The sequence below is a fragment of the Hypomesus nipponensis genome, chromosome 1, assembly GCF_054491055.1.
Source record: "Hypomesus nipponensis isolate SF chromosome 1, ASM5449105v1, whole genome shotgun sequence".
In the NCBI taxonomy this organism is placed as follows: Eukaryota; Metazoa; Chordata; class Actinopteri; order Osmeriformes; family Osmeridae; genus Hypomesus; species Hypomesus nipponensis.
The window spans coordinates 6,823,401-6,842,469 of NC_140361.1; the positions used below are offsets into that span (position 1 = coordinate 6,823,401).

Sequence of the window (19,069 nt, forward strand, 5' to 3'; positions counted from 1 at the left end):
TGTGTGTGCGTAGAGACAGAGGGAGGGGTTGGGGGGTGGAGAGGGGTGGAGGGAGAGAGGCAGGAGGTGGGGAAACCCCTGTGATTGGTAAGTAGCACTGCCTAGTTTCACACTGCGGGTCCTCCTCTTTTTCCTCGTCCTCCGTCTTTCCCAACCTCCGCAGCCCAGTCAGGAGAGGGAGGGAGGGAGAGGCTGTGGCATGCATACTGTATGTGCTATGTTTTACTCTGCAGCACTGGCAGCAGCAAGGGTGTACTGAAAATAAACACACACACACCTACATACAGCTGTGGTGGTTGCCTGTTCAAGGAAATAAATGATATATTGTCCATACCTTTCTGTTTGTCTTGTACATATGCAATTATCTGTGTCTCTCCTTTGAATTTCTGAACATAACCTCGGGATTTCAATAATTGGTGGTAAAAAGGAATGTGTGTTCGTGGTAAACATCAATACTGTTATCTTATCTGTTCTTTATTTATTTTGTTAAGCTATGTACCAGCACAATCAGGGCTAGTATCTTGGTTGAGCAATGCCTGTTCTAGGTTTACCAATGGTTTCATAAGTCTTTTAAAAGAATGCATTCACATTTGCACAATTTGTCTGGTATGTTGCTGACCTCACAGGACATAAGCAGATGTTCACAACATAACAATAGGGTAACAATTTGTCTTTGGTAAGGGCTGCTGCAATAATACAGTCACCGCATTGTGAGAGGTTAGGAGTGGTTAAGCAAGGAAATAAATGACTATTGACCATAGTTTTGCGTTGAAAACAATGCGTTGTGTTGAAAACACTGCCCTCTCTTGGTGTAAAGTAATAAAATCATGACAGGCATAAGACATGCTCAAATCACCGATACAGATGGATATTGTGGTTTATACGTAAACAAATGAATATTTTCCAAATTAAATGTATCTGATTTTGATACGTTTCATTTTATGGGTTTGAAAGCCTGAAACTATGTGAAGAAATGTTTTCACCCAGCTGTTGCAATGAGGATGGGATGTGAATCCAGGACTGATAAACAACCTTCTGAACTGAAGCCATGACCAAACCCTTCATTTATGACTAAACCGATTGTTACTTTCCACCGTTACTATCTACCTTTACCTACATCCAATAATGAAAAGGGTATTATCTTTTATCACCAGTCTGATTACTTAGATAGCAAGGTAAACAGCATCCTACACTAAGTCCTCTACACCATGTAATAAGAGAGTGTATGCACAGAGTCTGGTAGTGTTGGCAGAACACCCATACAGACATATCTCTTTCTGTGGAGGCTTTATGATAAATCACCTCACTGACTGGTTACCTAATCATACCTGACTGATGGCTTGACATGTCCCTGTAACTGTCGGCCAGAGACAGAACTGGCGTTTGTCTGTGCATGTATACAAGTGTGTGGTAGTCTGTGCATTCTGAGTGTGTGCGTGTGTGTGTGTATTTGTGTGTGTGTGTGTATTTGTGTGTGTGTATTTGTGTCCATGTTGGCTCATCTGTATCTGGGTCATCTAGCCTCATGTGTACTGTCCAGACCGAAGGTCAGCCTGGGTCACTGTTCTTCCACACAACAGTGACGAGGGGAGAACATACCCCACATGCAAAGACAACAACCCAGCTCACTGCAGTTGTGACCTCGATATGTCCTGGTCCAGCCATAGTGCTCTGATACCTCCCAGTGTCCAGACAACAGACCACACTCTTTATGCATTTATTGTAGTCTCTTACCTGCAGACCTTCATCATCTTCAATGTAACCTAGATATACACAGTAATGTTCTCCTGAGGTTCCAAAGAGTAGATTAGTGAATATATGTGAATGTATATTGGCCTTTGATTTGTTGTTGGTTCAAAGATTACATTTTTATCTTGACTGACCTCATTGAGCAGATCAGGGCTGTGCAAAGATGTTTTTGCTGCTCCTGATTGAGCTAACTGTGATAGTCAGGCTTTTGCTGCAGCTTTCCATAAATGCTTTACAGTTCTTTTCAATTGGTCACTGTAAAAACATTTAGGTAAAGTTAAGCAAATTGGACCATGACATGCATTGAACAATCGGATCTACTTTCATCTCACAGCAACACAGGTTTGTTCAGAAATTAATGCATTAAATATATCCCCCTTCGCAGTACACATTGGCATTTTATTCTGGTTTTATTTAGTACAGACATTTCTCATTGCAAACATGAAGACTCATCTTCCAACAAACCACTAGAGGGCACTCAAAGTTAGCAGAAAATCCACAAAATTCACCATGGGGAAGCTTTTGCTCGTTTCAGTCATCAATGGCTCCAGTACTCAGCCAATCCTCAGCTAATTTAATACAAAAAAAAGTTCTTAATTCAGACTATTACTGGTTGATATTTCTTCGTGTTAAATGGGAAAGAATGGAATTTATCTTGTATATTTCCTTACATCACAATTAGCTGAACAAGGGGGTCCGCTTCGCGCCGTGCCTAACAACTCCCCTTACCTGTTGTAAAATCAGCGCAAATTACGGCCTCTTGGGGGTTTTTGCTTAATTATGTGGGTGGTAGCTTGCTAGCTAACGTTTGCTGCTGGAAGCCTGTCTGTACTGTACGACGGCGTATTAGGGCCAGAAGGTAAAAAAAACTTTAATCTCGGAATATTACCCCCGCCTCCGGCTCCGATTTATTTTTTACTACTGACCCTAATACGCCGTCGTAGTACTGTGTATCTAGGTAGCTAATGTTATGTGGTTTTGATATAAGCCAATACGTGCTCTCTCTTTTGATGGCATCCTCATACAATAAGACACCTATCATTGACCTTTTGTCTCATGTTGCCCTCATTTCATGATAATGTTAGAAACAAAATGTTCAGTGACGAAGTGTGTTGAAGTGAAGACTTGCCCAGTTGCTTTCTAATGAGATCTGTTCTGTGTGTAGTTAGTTTCTATGGGTCTTTGCTGAATTTTAACTTCATAGAATGCCCATTTGTCAATATAATCAAGACACAGACACACAGATTTCTTCCTGTACATGTTCTCTGAAACATTATTTGTACCAAGTTATACGTATCTTTTCCTCATGACGTGTGAACTTTATGTGTAGGATCAGAGCTATAGGCTACACATACATAAGTCATATGCATATTTTGTAGTTTGTGTGCATCTGTACTAATAGAAAGGCAGTCCTAAGAAATTACTGCGTTGGTTTGCTAGGATTCCTGTAATAGTCCTTCACATCAAGCATGTTTTACCTCAAGCAAGTCACAATCCACTATAAATATGTTTGATCCTTTCCCTTCAGGCTGCGATTGGGCGGACTGGACTGGGCTGCTACTTATCTTCCTGTTGGCCTGTAAGATATGACAGTCCACCCTGAGCTCATCCCCACCATGAAGCTTAACTCTGATGGAAAGTGAAGTTGCTCTCATCCTCTACATGTGTGCCTATCACTTGGCCTTGGAGTGGAGTACTAATTCTTTACTGGCAATGTGGTTATTGCATTCCCCTTTCTCAAATGGAGATATTTGAGTTCTGGTAGATACTTGAGGAAATTCTGCCCCATAAGTTAAGCTGTAGAAGTAATTACAGTGGTCTAGGAACCGAGTCTTGAATCCCTGTGAAGGCCCCCCATTACGTTCTCTCTTTCTCTCTCTCTTTCTCTCTCTCTCTCTTACAATTGTGCTCTCTCTCCCTTTCATCTTAATCAATTGATCTCTTAAACACATTTACTATCTCTTTCACTCTTTCCAAGTTTCTCTATCTTGCCCTAAAAAAATATCACACACACACAATCCTGTCCACCTTTCCGTCCAGTACCTTCAATGTGACTTTAACAGGAGGCAGCTATCGATCTTGTCTCTCAACATGCCAATGCCTTACATAGCTTTGTTCAGTCTGAAACCCCTTAGGATGCTACTTTGGCAGTCTGCCGTTGAGTCCACTGCTTTGATGGAATAGGGAGTTCTGCAGAAGAGATATTTTTAACTTATTTGGTGATGAGGAGAGATAAACAGTGGTATGAGTGTCATTCCAAAAATGTATGCTGAAAGGTTTAGTAGAATCTGTTATTTCTCACAAAGTGTCAAGAAGAATACTGGATTTGATCTATTCTGTGTTACATCCCAATTCCTGACTGGTGAAAGAGGAGAGCTAGCTTTGTCAATGACAGTTCTAGGGCTGTATTGAGAAGTCAGCATGTGCCTGTCAGTGAGGTTGCCCTGCAGTGTCTTCAACAAGAAATATTAGTCACCCAAAACGATGCAATTGGCAAACACAAACAAACTGAAAGTCAAATTAGGGCATAAATATTATGACCAGAGACTAGAGCATATGTAAAACAAATTGTTACATAGCAGTAACTGTTAAAGGAGGCAAACATTTAAATGTCTTGATTTACTTAAATGCTTGAGTCCTTGAATAGCAAGCAGCTGATACTCAGTGGAGTCCTGTTTGACTGTCTTAAACTCACAGTCAAAAATAACCTAAACGAGGACAATCAAAAATTCCAAAAATATGATCCCTAATACTGAATGTCTTTGTTTAATGTATTAGGGGAATGCATTGACAGTGAATCTAACTCTTTTTCTATGTTGGCATACCTATTGCTACGGTCACACAGTCCAAATTCCAATGTTTGTTCACCTCAAGCAGGAAACAGGCTTAGCATTCCTCAAATTGCAACATATCTTGGAGCAAGGATATTCCTCCAGACCTTGCCAAGCAACACAGCTCAGTTGAGCTCTTAGGCAGTGAGGAGGCCTCTGAGCCCCTACTGTACTCTCTGTGAGTCTCCATTCATTTTGTCTCAGCGTTCATCATTATGTGTTTCTTTTATGAAATATTGTCAGTTTGTAAGCATTACTTATGCAATTAGTTTGTGTAACACCCTCAAATAGAAACCTTTAATCGCAACACTGATTAACTGACTTTAAGGCAGCCAATGGCGTCTATAGGCATTCATCTTGTTTAAGTTTTGCCTCAAAACATCATGAAACACAAAAATATATTTTGGCTGAAAATGCCAACCAGAATGTGATACAGATACAATTTTCATTTCACCAGATTCATAGTCTCAAAGCGAACAGATGAGAATAAAAGGATTATAATGTTCCATGAAGTATTGATTATCTTTAATGGGGGGTGAAAACAGTGAAAGCGCCTGCAGCCAAAAGCTTTTAGTAAACTTGTCTTGCTCTTTTTTAGAGTACTCTATGACATGCAACCAGAGAAAGCCAATAAATTGAAAATGTTCAGAGAATGAGATCCAGCATGGCTTATCATTTTTCAAAATTACAGTTTTGCCCAATCATCTTCCCCCACAACTGTCTCAAAGTATAGCCTACCTGTAAGTTTCGCTCCCCCATTGTATCCCAAGTCACACTGGGGATTGTTGGAAATAGGGCCTACTTTTTCCCAGTTAGCTGCTTCTTGTATTTAGGGATTACTCAAGTTAGTTTAAGAGGAAACCTCTCATGTTGTTCTTTGAAATTATGAGAATTGACTGCCCATCCGTCTAGCTCTTAAGGCCAGAGTTAATTGTAGCTAACTATAGCCCTCGGTAGGCATGGTCGCTGTTCTGTTGTCCTTCCCTTTCAGTTGTTTTAAATGTCAGTGTTGAGTGAATTGGGAGGTAAATACATTTATGTACAATCCAGTATGCGCAAGGTTAATGGGTTGTTTTTCATCACCAAAGAATCAAGAAAAGATTCTTTGTTGTTGCAAGTAGTTGGTTGATTGACTTTGCTTTGCAAATCCCTATAGTTGATTGTTTTTACTTTACATACACTATATGGCCAACAAAATGTGGACACCTTACCATCACACCTGTGTGAGTTTGTTGGACAACCAATTTCAAAATCACGGATTTAGTGTTGGCCAGTACATATATGTCTTAAAGCTCTTGGAATTAAGAGAGCACCTCTGGTTCTGGGGTATGTTTCTCGATAACAATCGATCGTAGCAACGATCGAGCAAAAAACTAAACCATCGATATTTTTTACGTGCGTTTCCCAAACATGCTCGTAAGGAGTAGGGTAATCTATGCGCTTTAAAGAGCTACGAATTTTCAACAGACACTTTAGCTACGATGTCTTTGGGAACGGCCCGTAACTAAGATTGGTCCTACGATGAATTCTAGATCGATTTAGGCTTACGACGCTTTCGGGAAACGCACCCCTGAACAAATTCAGATTCACTAATAGAAGAAGCCTAGTCATTGAACTAATCCCACTGTACTTGTGTGGCAGAAATGGCAAGCTGTGCTGCGGTGTAGCCTCCATGACTCTTCTCTACCTAATGAGTTCCCATTGCTGGCTCCGTTGATGACGCTGTTTTGTTTTTGTCAGACACCATTAGAGCTGCAGTTAGCAACAGCAGGTGCTGTGGCACTGGTTCTCGTTGGCACTCAAGCATATTTCTTTTCACTTTAATACTCATGCCACTGTGTGCGAGTAAAAATTGGTTTGGGGGCTGGTTTTAATTGGGACATTTCATTTGCATATTGCTCTTGCGTTGTTTCAACGGAAATTGGGGGGAACAGCTAGTGATGTGTGTGTGTTTTTAGCGCCCTTGTGGATAAGTGAACTCACTTTGTTGTCCCACAAGGTAGTTCACTTCAGGGTTAGATTATCTTTTGTTAACCATGGGTTAAATGAGTGAGTACCAATCCAGTCCTGTTTTATTTTACATTCAGTATACATGTTGCTGTGTTAGCAACAGTCTACAGCACTGTGTGAAAATGAACAATGAAGTGGACTTGAAGTTCTGTGCAGTTCTACCCTGGATGTCTTCATAAAAACCTAGCGTTCCCTCTTTCAGCTAGAGGGGCCTCTCTGGCGATTCGTTGCGCTGAATTACTCTCCTCCTAGAATGCAACAGAGCTCTACAATCTGTTATCATAGAGAAAAGGGAAATAGCTCTCCATGGAGATACAGTGGAAGCATGCATATTGTGTGTACTTGACACAACAGGGACGTCTTTCATCGTAATATGTTTTGGTGCTGCCTTCATTTGGGGACTTCTCAGGGTCACCAAACATCGGTTGCCCATCCTGGAACACAGCCATCAATAGTGACCGAGGTACAAAAGAATCATCACACAACCATCAAGTAACGTGACTTTTATTCAAACAACCACTCCTATAAAGGTGTCTTTATTCTTAGGCAGTTTTCATAGAGTATGCCTCCAGTCAAGTATATCAAAACCCTATGAGATCCTGCATTGCTCTGGACTACAGCTGTGAATACAGTACTCTATTAACAAGACACAATACTTCAGTGGCAGGTTCAGGGCAGAGTGTTTCCTTATGGGTCGAAAGGAGACAGTGCTGCTGTGACTGGGAGCTGGGGGTTCAAGTGTCTTAAATGAAACAGTATGGCCTAATGTCATTCGTCAATGTTGTGGGAGCGTATATTTGCGTTTTTACAGAAACCTTGCATTCCCCCAACTGGTAGGATGTTTCCACCATTTTTCTCTGATGTTCCTCTTTTCCATCTGATGTTTTCTGGCACCAGAAAGATATCTTTAGTTTATTCCCTGAACATATAAACTGAGTTGAGCACTCTCTGAGATGAACATCTGTTGTTTTCAATGGGGAATATCTGTTCCTTTCCTCTCAGCACTCGAATTTTACTTCATTTGTTCATAACCCATCCATGATAACGTCCATGACAGAAATACATGTGAACACCCACAAGATCTAAACAAGTTTTCCTTCTGAACGTTGACCCTCAAGTTAATGCCAATCCATTGTTTTCTAAGCAAATCTTCTCTTCTAAATGAATCTACTAAGTATTATGCCTTTGCATGATGTGACTCAGGCTAATCTCTGCTATTCTTACTCCTACACATGGGGAAAATGTTTTTGTTTGTTCCAGCCCAGTCTCCATTTCCGGCCTCCGGTACCATGTGGCCGGCTTCCTCACCAGAAGAAGATAGACAACCACTCAAGTCAGACTGAAAGCATAGCCTTTCTTTTGTCTCTGTTGCCGCACACTTTGGTGATCCCTTTGTTTGGGAAGGGCCAGGTTTCTATTCTAGAAGGTGTCATGGACCTCCCCTGGGTTGGGGACAGATGGCTCTGGTACGGGCAGATGAGAGCAGACCAGGCCAGGACACAGTTCACACAGACGTACCACTTTGTACCTGCCACTTTAAGTGCCTACAGCTTGGTCACTAAAAGCTACTGGCCATTCCCACGTCGCGCGTTGGCCCATTCAACAAAGCCTTCAGCACACAAATCCATCTCTTGGCAAGTCCTGTATTGCTGACTTTACCATCTACATGCATTAACTTCTCTTTGTGCAAAAACGATAGTACAAGACAATCGTAACCATTGCTTACCTCCTTCCTTCTATTTATAGTTCTGGCTTGACGGCTCTTTGGGACACATTAAAGTCCCCACATGAACAAATGACATCTGGGTCATTGTTCCTCGCTCCATGTGAGAAAAGGGTTCATTTGAGTCCCAAGGTGAACCCCACAACGGTTGCAAAAAGCCATAAAAGCCTAAATGGGATGACGTCTGCACAGTTACAGATACGTATCATGTGGTTGCTTTGTAGATTTCTCTCCTCAAAGGCACACTTCTCGAAATCTGAAATAGACTTGATGTGAGCTTGCTCCTGTGAGCTGTGCTTTGTTGGTCATGAGTGGCTGTTTATCTTTCCAACGCTGGTGGTGCTAAGCTTTTGCCGAAAGACCGCTCAGCATGTGTGTGTCAACAGTTCACATCAGAAATCCTATTGATGCCAGCATTACAGTTACATTAAAATTTTCAAAGCCCTGGATAACAGTACATGTTTTCATCGAACAGTTTTTCCCATGCTGATGTATTCAGAAGATCAGAGAAAATACACCATATCATCCTTATACTGTAGCTGCTCGGTGTGGAAGTGCTTCCAACCATCCACCCACACACCGTCTCCCATAGAGACCCACACACTAGATTTCAAAGGCACAGATTTCTTTACCTCCAAATGCAAAGACAATGTCTCGTTCTTGTTCTTTAGGAGGTACATTGTACGTGTGTCATCATTTAAAAATTTAGCCATCAATCATCTTCCTATGCGCTCCAAAGCATGGGTCTGCATTTCAGTCTAAAACTATTCATTTCTGTGACTCAGAACGGTTTCAAATCAGAGAAATGCCGGTTTATTCGAGGATGGCAATTATTCATGAAGCGCTGTGATTAAATTTGGCTCTGAAGAATTAAGAACACCCTGCGGAAACAAAGCACAAGTGACACCATGCAACAACCAAAACATGAGTCATTAATTTGCACATAAAATAACATGTTTTATTTTTAAACAATACAACTGTACAATCAGCAGTCCCGTAGCAGCGATTCAAATCCACTGCATTTTGTACACTCATGGTGACTTTGTTGGGAATCAGTGAACAAAAAGTCAAACCATTACTGAAACAGACAGATGGTATCCAAAAGGTTTTACAGAAGCTTGTTGATGCTAATTCTCAGTTGTTTTAGTAACAGTTTTGTGTGGTTGATGGATTTCACCTTAAGGCCCTGTCTACCTTTTACACAAAGGATAGGATCAAATGAAATCTCAACTTCAAACCATGGGCCGAATGACCTTGGAGTACTAAACCACATCAGTGAAATCACCCGCCACCATCTGTCTGTTTTTTCACCGTGTTCAACAGCCCCCGTATGCCTTGCCTTACCTAGCCACCAAGCATTTAAAAAACGATTCCATATCTCCCAAGCCCAGCCACACCATAAGAACCCTTCCAAATTCAATTTCAGACATGTGACACTGCCTTGCAGGCCCCATGTCTGCCAGGACCTCAATTTCAGACAGGTCCCAGATAATCAGTGACCTTTCTGGGGTTTTCTAATCTGGCTACGCCCTCATGGAGACAAGAGCAGTTGCTTGGTGGTTCTGTCAACCACGACACAATACCAGAGAGCTCAATGGGTCTGGACAGCTGTTTAATGTTTTATTCTATCACCAGGTCTCTTTTATGCAAAACAGTGGACTGTCTTGAAAGTCTTGACAAGCCTCTGTGATGAGGAACTAGTATTGTGAGATACTCAATTATTAACTTGCCATAGCACGTACTGAGAGTAGTAGCAGTGCTCTGCTATCTCTTTGTAGGTATCTCTACATTCTTTACTGGCGATAAACAAAGTTATATCTCTATGCAATAGCTCTTGGGTCAAAATGTTTAGGCAAAATTAATCACAGCCTATGCTCTACAAAGAGCAATCAGGTTGGTAAAGCCCTCATGTGGGTTCCCTCACAGAGATGGCAGTTATCTGTCCTGTGTTCGTCCCCTACTGTTAAGAACAGGCAGGCTGTCTTCTGAAGCCACGCCAAGCATGTCGTTAGATGGCAGAAGGGCTTTGCGAATCCACGCCACCTGCAATGCTCCTGCCTTATCCACCTCAGTAGGCAGCCCTTGGCTTCGGCTCATGGCTTTAATTCCCTCCACTTTTTCAACTCTATCATCTGTCAGTTGACACTATTGCGCTCCGCACACACCCAGCCATACATACACACACCATCAGTGGATGAGGAAATAATGGTAAATACAAAAGCACAGACTCTGATAAAGAATGTCCTTGAATGTACCCTCAGGTATACGGTATTATCAAACCACATTCTATCAAACCATACTACTGAAATGTAGCCCCCTTGGAGTCAGAGTTAGACAAGAAAGATGAGGATTTTTCAAGCTGGAAATTTGAGATGGATTTTAATCAACTCATTTGGCCTACTGTGCCCATTTAATTTAGTAACACAATTGTCATTGTATAAATCTTGCCTGCATGTCTGTTGAAGTGGGGTTCTAAATACAATTTCAAATACATCAAAATCAATTCACATTATATTTTACAGTGGTTGACATTTTGTTAGATTTTCATTTAATAACAAGTAGCGTAATTTTCAGTTCAGTTGTATAAAAACACTTTTTGATCAACTTTTCTGGGTCAAGTTAGCACAACGTTTATAACAAGCTATAATACTTCTCCTTTGTGTGAAGTAAGATATATTAGCCAAGGCTTAAACACCGGGATCAAACTAGGTGTTTAATACCACACAATCCTGGTTCTGACAACACTTGTGGCTCGCTCCAAGACCTACAAAAATGTTTTCCTTTCAATCCATTTATGACACTGTGTGACGGACTCAATGCAGTCCTGATGATTTGCTGATTGGCTGGTAAGTAGCAAAAGAGCAGCTGGCATAAAACTTGCATCATGACTATACACTGCAAGACCCGCAGACATAGAGAGACAAAAACACCCCTAAATCCTCAAATCAGCTTACAAAACTAGACTGTCTAACAGTTTCAGTACTTAAATGTCTTCTTGATGAAAAGAAGGAGTTGCAAAGCCTCTGAGATAATTAAGTAATGTGTAAAGATTTATTATGTGTATCTAAAGCCTTGACTGTATGTTATGTTACATTCTTAGCTTCCATATTCATAAAAGAAGTGATTAGGAATGCCTCTTTGCTTCAGTGAGCTACTTGAGGACCACATAAGTGTGGTCAATTCACCACAGCAAGATGTATTTTTTGGAGAGTATTCAATGAATATAGTACAACTAACTGACCAATAATTGTTTCAAAATTGGCATTTTGAATGCAGCAATTGTTCTAAGAACATGATCTGACTTATGTAATTTAATTAACTTTCTACCGGCTTGTACCCTAAATTACCTTCAAAAAGGGCTTATCGCTACTAGAATTTAATTAGGCACCATGTCCCATCTGTAGTCAGCTTCATCAATTATTACTCTGTCCCAGCCTCAGTTAGCCCTCTGTAATTAACTATTTATGAAAACTTAAATGATTAACAATATGTCCTAATCTTTATGTAAATTAGGACGATTTATCAGAGATAATCTAGCGTGACAGGCTCTTCACTTAAGCAGCCTCAGAGCAGGGTATCATGCTGTGGATATTGTGGCTGTTGGGTGGGAGGATGGGTCAGTAATGGCAAAAGGAACACTCCCAAATAACTTTGTAGAATTGAGAGAAAAGGTGAGCTAGTGTGAATAATCCCATTTCCCCTGACAGCAAATACTGCTTTAAAAAGAAAAAAAACATTCATAAAATGAATGTATTTACATACATTTTTTATGGGCATTTTGACTGATAAGACTCTCATGGAAAGGGATTCAAAGTTGTTATTGTGTCGTTGGTTCTTTACATATTTCAATATTACTCCTGATATGTTAAAAAGCTGCCCATGTCTGGGTTTACAGTCTGAATGAGGTTTTGGAAGGTATGTTCCTCTCTTTTACCTCTTTGTCAATAACATTTCAAAGATGAATTCTACTAGTAATCCACAATTTCCCCTAAGGGATCAATAAGGTACCTACAACTACTGGTACTACATCTAAAGCCACAAAATCATGTCAGAGATTATTACATCGCATTGAATATGAAGACAGAAAATGTGTGATAATCCATTGCCAACCACATAATCTTACTCAGAACAGGATTCAAATTGTTCCTGATATGAGGACTGAATCCCTCAGTTATGCTAGAGGCTTATGGTGACATTACAGAATATTCAGAATGTTCTGTGGTTCTGTCTCTAGCATGGCCCCTTCGGCGCCCTCTCATTCCTCATTTGTGACGTAACTCGGCCAAATTCACACATACATTCAGTTTCTAAGCCCTTTGAACTCAGTTACAATTAACAAAGCACTAACAAGTGTGCTGAGTGGAGGCAATTCCTGGATGGTTCTTGGCCCAAATGGGCCTTCCCTTCCATATGTAGTGAAGACAACCACAGCATGTATACAAACACCAGCATGAATATCCCAGTGTGAGTTTAATACACGGTGCTGTCCCACAGTCAAGGAGTTGAATGTTTCACCCACAATACACACAAGCTTATCAAAACAACCAATGGCTGGTAGGCAGACTTTGTGTCGGATTTCAATGTTGAGTCATTGGCATTGAAGTGGCTCTGGCTGACTGTGGACAGAGGGCCGTAAGCATTGGGCCTTAGCTCGCTATGACTCTAGGGAACGGATGGCTACCTGTTTAGCATTCACTACACTGTGGTAGTGGGAGGCGCCTGCTGCCACCTCTGATATTCAGTCCCACACTCTGGCTCAGCCCCTGGGACCTGATTTACCAGCTTCCTGCATAAACATGCATGTGAGCATTGGGCATGAATTCCTTATGTCCCCCACCCTCACTCTGTCCCCCTCTCCCCACCTCCCAGAGCGGGCACATTTCACAGTCCCTTTGCCTAGCATTATAGTATTTTGGCTAAAGAGCAGACAGCAGCTTCCTTCCTCAGCCTCATGTCAGTGTTGTCCTGCTCTGTGCTACTTCACAGGCATGGGTCTTTGTTTTCTTTCTCCCATGTTATTTTTCAAGTTCATGTGAGGACTCCCTGCACAGTTTTGGAATGTTTATAAAGTAGATGGAGGAATCAAACACTAGGATGACATTGGGATCACACTCTGGGATGGCGTGTGGGCGACCAATACGAGTTCAATACGTGGATGGCCACACATGCAGCCACACACCGTCACTCAACTGAATTAATAATCAATACTGGCCATGTGAGAGTGGTTACTGAATAGCAATGATCCAATGTTGAATACTTTCTCTCTCCCTCTCTTAGTACTAGTATTTTGTCCTTTGTCAGTCTGCTTTAGTAAATAATGGCAAGCAGAAAAGCTTTCTATCAACTGGAGTAATTTTGAGGGTCTTTAATGCTTGGTCAATTCTGAGGTTTGAGTGAGAAAAGACAGGCATATTTAATTTGAGGCTGCGAAACACACATTTTTGCAGAGCTATGATGACACACATTATAGGCTACACACCTAATTAATGTCCTGCTCTGACCCATTGCCATGTAATCTATATTTCCATCCCCAGAAGGCTGGTGGACATGGACATTTCTAGTTTTTCTCATGTCCTATTTTCCATTTATATTTTCCATCGTGGTATTTTACATTATTGGTCTTACTGGGACTGTACACAGTACATTTCAAGGGAATATGATGCTCCTCGAGATCATTTATTTTGGACAGTTTCCAGTGAAGAGTTTTTATACTTGAGAGCACGTGAGCTGCGTATGTATAACAAGACAGCTTAGTTAACATTTTCTGGAGATTCTGGTATGTATTAGTGCTCCATTTTCAATAGATCAACTCACGCCGGCACACGTGCGTAATTTCGAGGGAACGAAGTCCTTTGCAAAAGGCATTAGCCCACATTGTGACAGTGTTGTACAAAGAGAGCTAATGATTTCAGAGGCAGCCCTGGCTTTATTATTGTTGTAAACGAGACAAGATGGCTCGCAATATTATAACGGCAAAGATTGTGGAGTGATGAGCGCGCTCTGTGGAGGCATGTTCCACCGAGTCAGAGGCGGTGTAATAGATCCCAGCTGCCGGGAGGGATGAAAGCGATTCCCTTGGGTTAGTCACGTGTCCTCGGGGAACCCTGTTTAGTTTTGGGACACATCGTAGAAGAGAGGTCCGTTACCTCAGAGTAGTTGTAGTTATAGCTAATACCCTTAGTAACGCCAGCCGCTTCCACCTAAAACGACATTTTTTTAACCGTCGTCACAGTAAAGAGTAAATAAATTATTGAGCGCGCACTCAGGCATAGTATTGAACTTCTGAGATCATCAACTGCGATACAATTTCTGCAAGTGTAACGTTGTTGCCACCAAAACAAGACAGTAACCAACGGGCTGTCACTGCAAATAAAGGTAGGCGTTGTTTATATCTTTTGACAAGTGTTGACATGAAAACAAAGTGTGAGATATTTTGGGAATGGAACAAGCATTCTGAACGCGCATGCTTCCTTACAAATTAACGCGACTATCGAAGCCATGAATGAGGAGACAATGTTAGTATAGATAACAATTACCTACATGCCGTAATCAAATTGATGAACATGTGACTGTCCTATAGGTAAAGCGACAGAGAAAAGGTGCCTTCGCAAATCTCCAGTACAGTATGGTGCGTCAGCATTATTTACTTAACTTCATGCTCATGAAGGTATTGTATTCTAATGACAGCGCGTCCTCACAATCATCTTATTGTTCAAAAAATGCCCCCCTACTTTTCTCTCCATTTTCTTGAATACAGAATTTCAAGTTCTTGGCACACCTACGCAGTCACACCTTAGTAGGGGCATGCCAAGGCAATTTCACCAGGCTGCAGGCACTATTGTAGGCATAGGACAACCAAACTGTAGTATATCATTTCAGCACCTCATCAATAATGTACACTCCGAATACTCAACTTGAGCTCTGCCAAAGTAACCTCGTGTCAGTACAATAATGTTGTAGACAGTCTGTCATTGCCTGCCCTGGTTGCCTATAGTGTACCACTGCACTGTAGATACATTTATGGGATCATTTGGCTGGTTTTAGTTGCTCCTCTATATTGTGTTGTCAAGTCTTGTGTCAGTCACACAATAGGACAGTAATTGAGATTCATTGGGAAGGACATTTAAATCTTTTGATATGGACCTGATTTATACAGGGAGCTATATGAAGGTTACTGACATTTTGAGCGATTATGTGTGTTTTGGAGATGGTGGTGCTCAAGGACCATGCACTGTATCTTGAAAAGCATTCCTAGTCAGCTCGCTGGTTAATGTGTCATTTGTGCCCAATGAGACAGCTTTCTGAAGCGGGCTGTCTCAGAGTTTCTGCTGTTTGCTGGCTGAACACAGCTGACAGAGTCATTTATCAAGAGTCTACTGGGTAGTGCCTGCTCTGTCTCTGTCTAGATGGTTATTATTATTAAGACATGCTAATGGTGGTAGATGACAATAGGGGTGTGGGGACTGTATTTTCAGAGTCAATACTGAAGCAGAGTGACATTTGTAAATGTCAATGGTGGACTAGTGCAAATTGAAGCATTTTTTCCATTCACTACTACTTGTGTTGTTTGGGATATATTGTTATCAGTCATGTAGTCATATTTGTGTGTGGATTATCCCCTGCAACATTTAAATTGTGTACTGTGTTCTTTTTAACCCCGCCCAGATTAGCCCTCAGAACAATTAGTTAGGTCCCTATCTTTAGAGCCATTTGCCACATCTTTTGTTTAGCCAGGGAGGCCCATCTTGCATTTTAATGAGCAACCGACTTCTCATATGTCTGACTTTGTCTGAGAGGAAACCCATCACAAGGATGTTGTCTGCTTCTGTCAACAGCTGACTCAAGCCCATTCAGGAACAAGCATGGCACTTATTTAGAAACTGAAGATAGGACCTTGTTAAAACAGCATGGGGTCCGCAATGTTGTTTCAGCTTTGCCACTGTGGATGCTGGGTAATATCAACTTCCTGGTCAGAACTTATATGCTTGGAGGGGACATTTAATTGAATTGATAGAGAGCGGGGATGCTGTATCCCACCTCAAATGAGCCTATCCTGACATACAGTTCAAATTTGAAATAATTGTAATAGGCTTCTCCTCTACATGCCAGGATGTTTAAAAGCATCCAAGATTCCCAGAAAAGGCTCTTTCCCTCTTCTTGTTGACCTTAAAGTCAGTTTTGTTATGTTGAGGGAGCCAAATACAATTTCTCTGGGTCACCTGCTATGTCAAACTTATGTCGGACTCACCACGTGTGGTTACTATTATTAACTTGTGGACTGAAGTCATCATAGGCAGAGGGGCAATGCGGGAGGGCATTTATGGGAAGAGCTGTATGTATATGTTGTGCAACTACAATGCCAACAGTCTGCCGACATGTAGGCTGGCTGGGGTCCATTAATGTTGTTTGCTGCCCGTCAGGGGTCAGATATTCAATTAGAGGTTCCTTGGTTCTAGCCGGGCTGGATGGAATACCCACCCTGATAAATGACTGGGAGCTCTCTGTGGATGCACATTTGCCTTTGTATGCTGCAGAGTTGTAAATGGAGTGTGAATAACATTGAATCTCATAAAGACTATTCTGCATCTGAAAGGTAGCCTTTACTAAATCGAAACTGGGTAGCTATATAGGAAATGTGTACGATTCACTCACTGGGATTATTTGACACCTGTCTAACCTAGCCTAGGCAGTTCGAAGAAGTGCACATTCATCCTATGAGAATTTAAGTAAAATGAACCTTTGGTCTCTTCCAGACAGGAAGATAATAATTTTTAGTAGCATGTGGCATCAATAGAGTCAGATGGTTCCTCCGTGGTCAAATTTCCAGTCCTGCTTGGCTGAATTCTAGGGTAAATTGTATCTTAGATAAATGTCAAGATGAAGTCTGGAGTACAGTCTCATCACCCAGGAGGACAGCCTCCAGTACGACTCCCACCTCGACTCGCCCCTCCACCCTGCTCCACGCTCGACCCCACATATTTTCCCTGAAGGATTCAAGGAGGGGGAATGAACAAAGGGACAAGGTCAGGCCAGGCTACAGGGTGGGCCTATTGCAAATTCCCATGGACTTGTCACTCAACCTCCACCCACAACCAAACCCCATCCCCAGTTCCCTTAAGGGACAATCCCACAGACATGACACACAGCTTTCTGAAAGTCATGGATCACTGAACAGCACGGTTGATAGTGACTAAATGGACTCGTGATGTAATGATCACAGCCCTTTGTCAGATTGTTGTTGGCAATGTATGCATATTTGCGCTTGTTTAAATATCTACTCTTGACGCCTCATCAAAAAGCATTTGATAAATGAACACCACATAATTACAGAAATGTCTATGAATTTGAGTCATTTCGCCACTACCTTGTGAACAGTTTAGAATATAGCAACACAGCTGCTATATCAAGAGGAAGAGATCATCAAAATAAATCTCTCGTCATGAAAAAGGGATCATACAGTACTCTGATCTAATGAAAACTGTCAAGAGATTTCACAATCTACTCAATTAGGAGAGCTGAAACCATGTGCAGTGGTGTTAACATGTAGTCGTGTCTGCGACAAGCCCAGGAGCACAAGACGAGGGGCAGTATGGAAGGTTTTCATAGAAGTTACAGGGTTGTTCAGAGGACTGTTACTCTTCATTTCAATCAAGGATTTTCTTCTGAAGAATCTTGATCAAGTACCACTGCAACCTCTAAATGTCCTTTGTCACAACTACTTTCAAAGACCAGCGGGAGAGAAAACTACATGGGGGGTTTTGAACCTACTAAGTGTGCCATGCTAGATTACTCCCAACCTTGGTCTGTGTGATTGACCTCAAGCTTCCAACAGGGTAGCTCGGTTCGACGTGAAGCTATTAATGCGGCCAGTCCTGGCTCAGATGAGTAAAGCTTAACTCCAGCTTTTGATCATCCAGCACCAAGGCTGGTTCTAGTTGTATTGCTGGACTAAACACCCTGTCAGTTTCCAGTGAGATTATCCATCACGTGTGGTTTCCCCGTGTTGATGGGAATGTTAATTACGCTGTGAGTAAACAGTTTGTCACAAGCAATATGGCGTGCTGTACCCGGTCAGCGCTCTCATTGTGGAAGCTTCTCTTCTCAAATAGCATCCAGCGCTAATTGCTTTCTCCTTTTTGTGAACCCTATCAACCAGCCAATGGGAGTGTCGTGTTGCGTAGAATTGCTCATTACTCTTCTATCCACTCCCATGAATTACCATCTCGTAATCTGTGTTTCTAGTAAACTCAACTTTCTCCCTCAAAATGGATGATGTATTGCTCGGCATCGTGGGAAAAGTAATAAAAATTGGATTCTCTTAAAATGACCATGTGTCAGCACAACAAATTATTTAAGACTCTCTGAACAAGTTAAGCATTATGGATATGCATTGAAGTATGTGTGGGAATTGTAATGGATCCACCCTTGAAGCACTTTCCATTTCCTTCTCTTGCCCCTGTACCATGCTTTTGGTTCTCAACAACCATATTGGGATGTCGGTCACTTCCACTAATATTCCCATAATGAAGAATTACCATCCTCCTAATGAAGCATAATTCTCCATATGTCTATTTAATTTGGTAAAAGAAACCTCTCCTTGGTACCGATGACATAGGTACTTTTGAAGAGATGCCATATTGTTTTCGACTCCCTCCGATCCCCCCCTGAGACCTGGTGGAAGGTCTCCATGCTTGGTGAACATTGTTATTTTCTCTCCACTGTTACTGTAAGCCTCAACTAGCCTTCTCTCCCACTC

The 19,069-nt window shown here is 41.6% G+C and overlaps 1 protein-coding gene across 1 annotated transcript in view; it reads left to right on the forward strand.

Moving 5' to 3' along the window:
• The first annotated feature begins 14,441 nt into the window (after window positions 1–14,441).
• The window catches only part of mid2 (midline 2), an 86,051-nt gene continuing 81,423 nt past the window's right edge, over window positions 14,442–19,069 (forward strand). The window contains exon 1 of the mRNA XM_084668990.1: window positions 14,442–14,688. The gene's annotated coding sequence lies outside the window, so the exon portion shown is untranslated. The remainder of the gene's footprint in view (window positions 14,689–19,069) is intronic.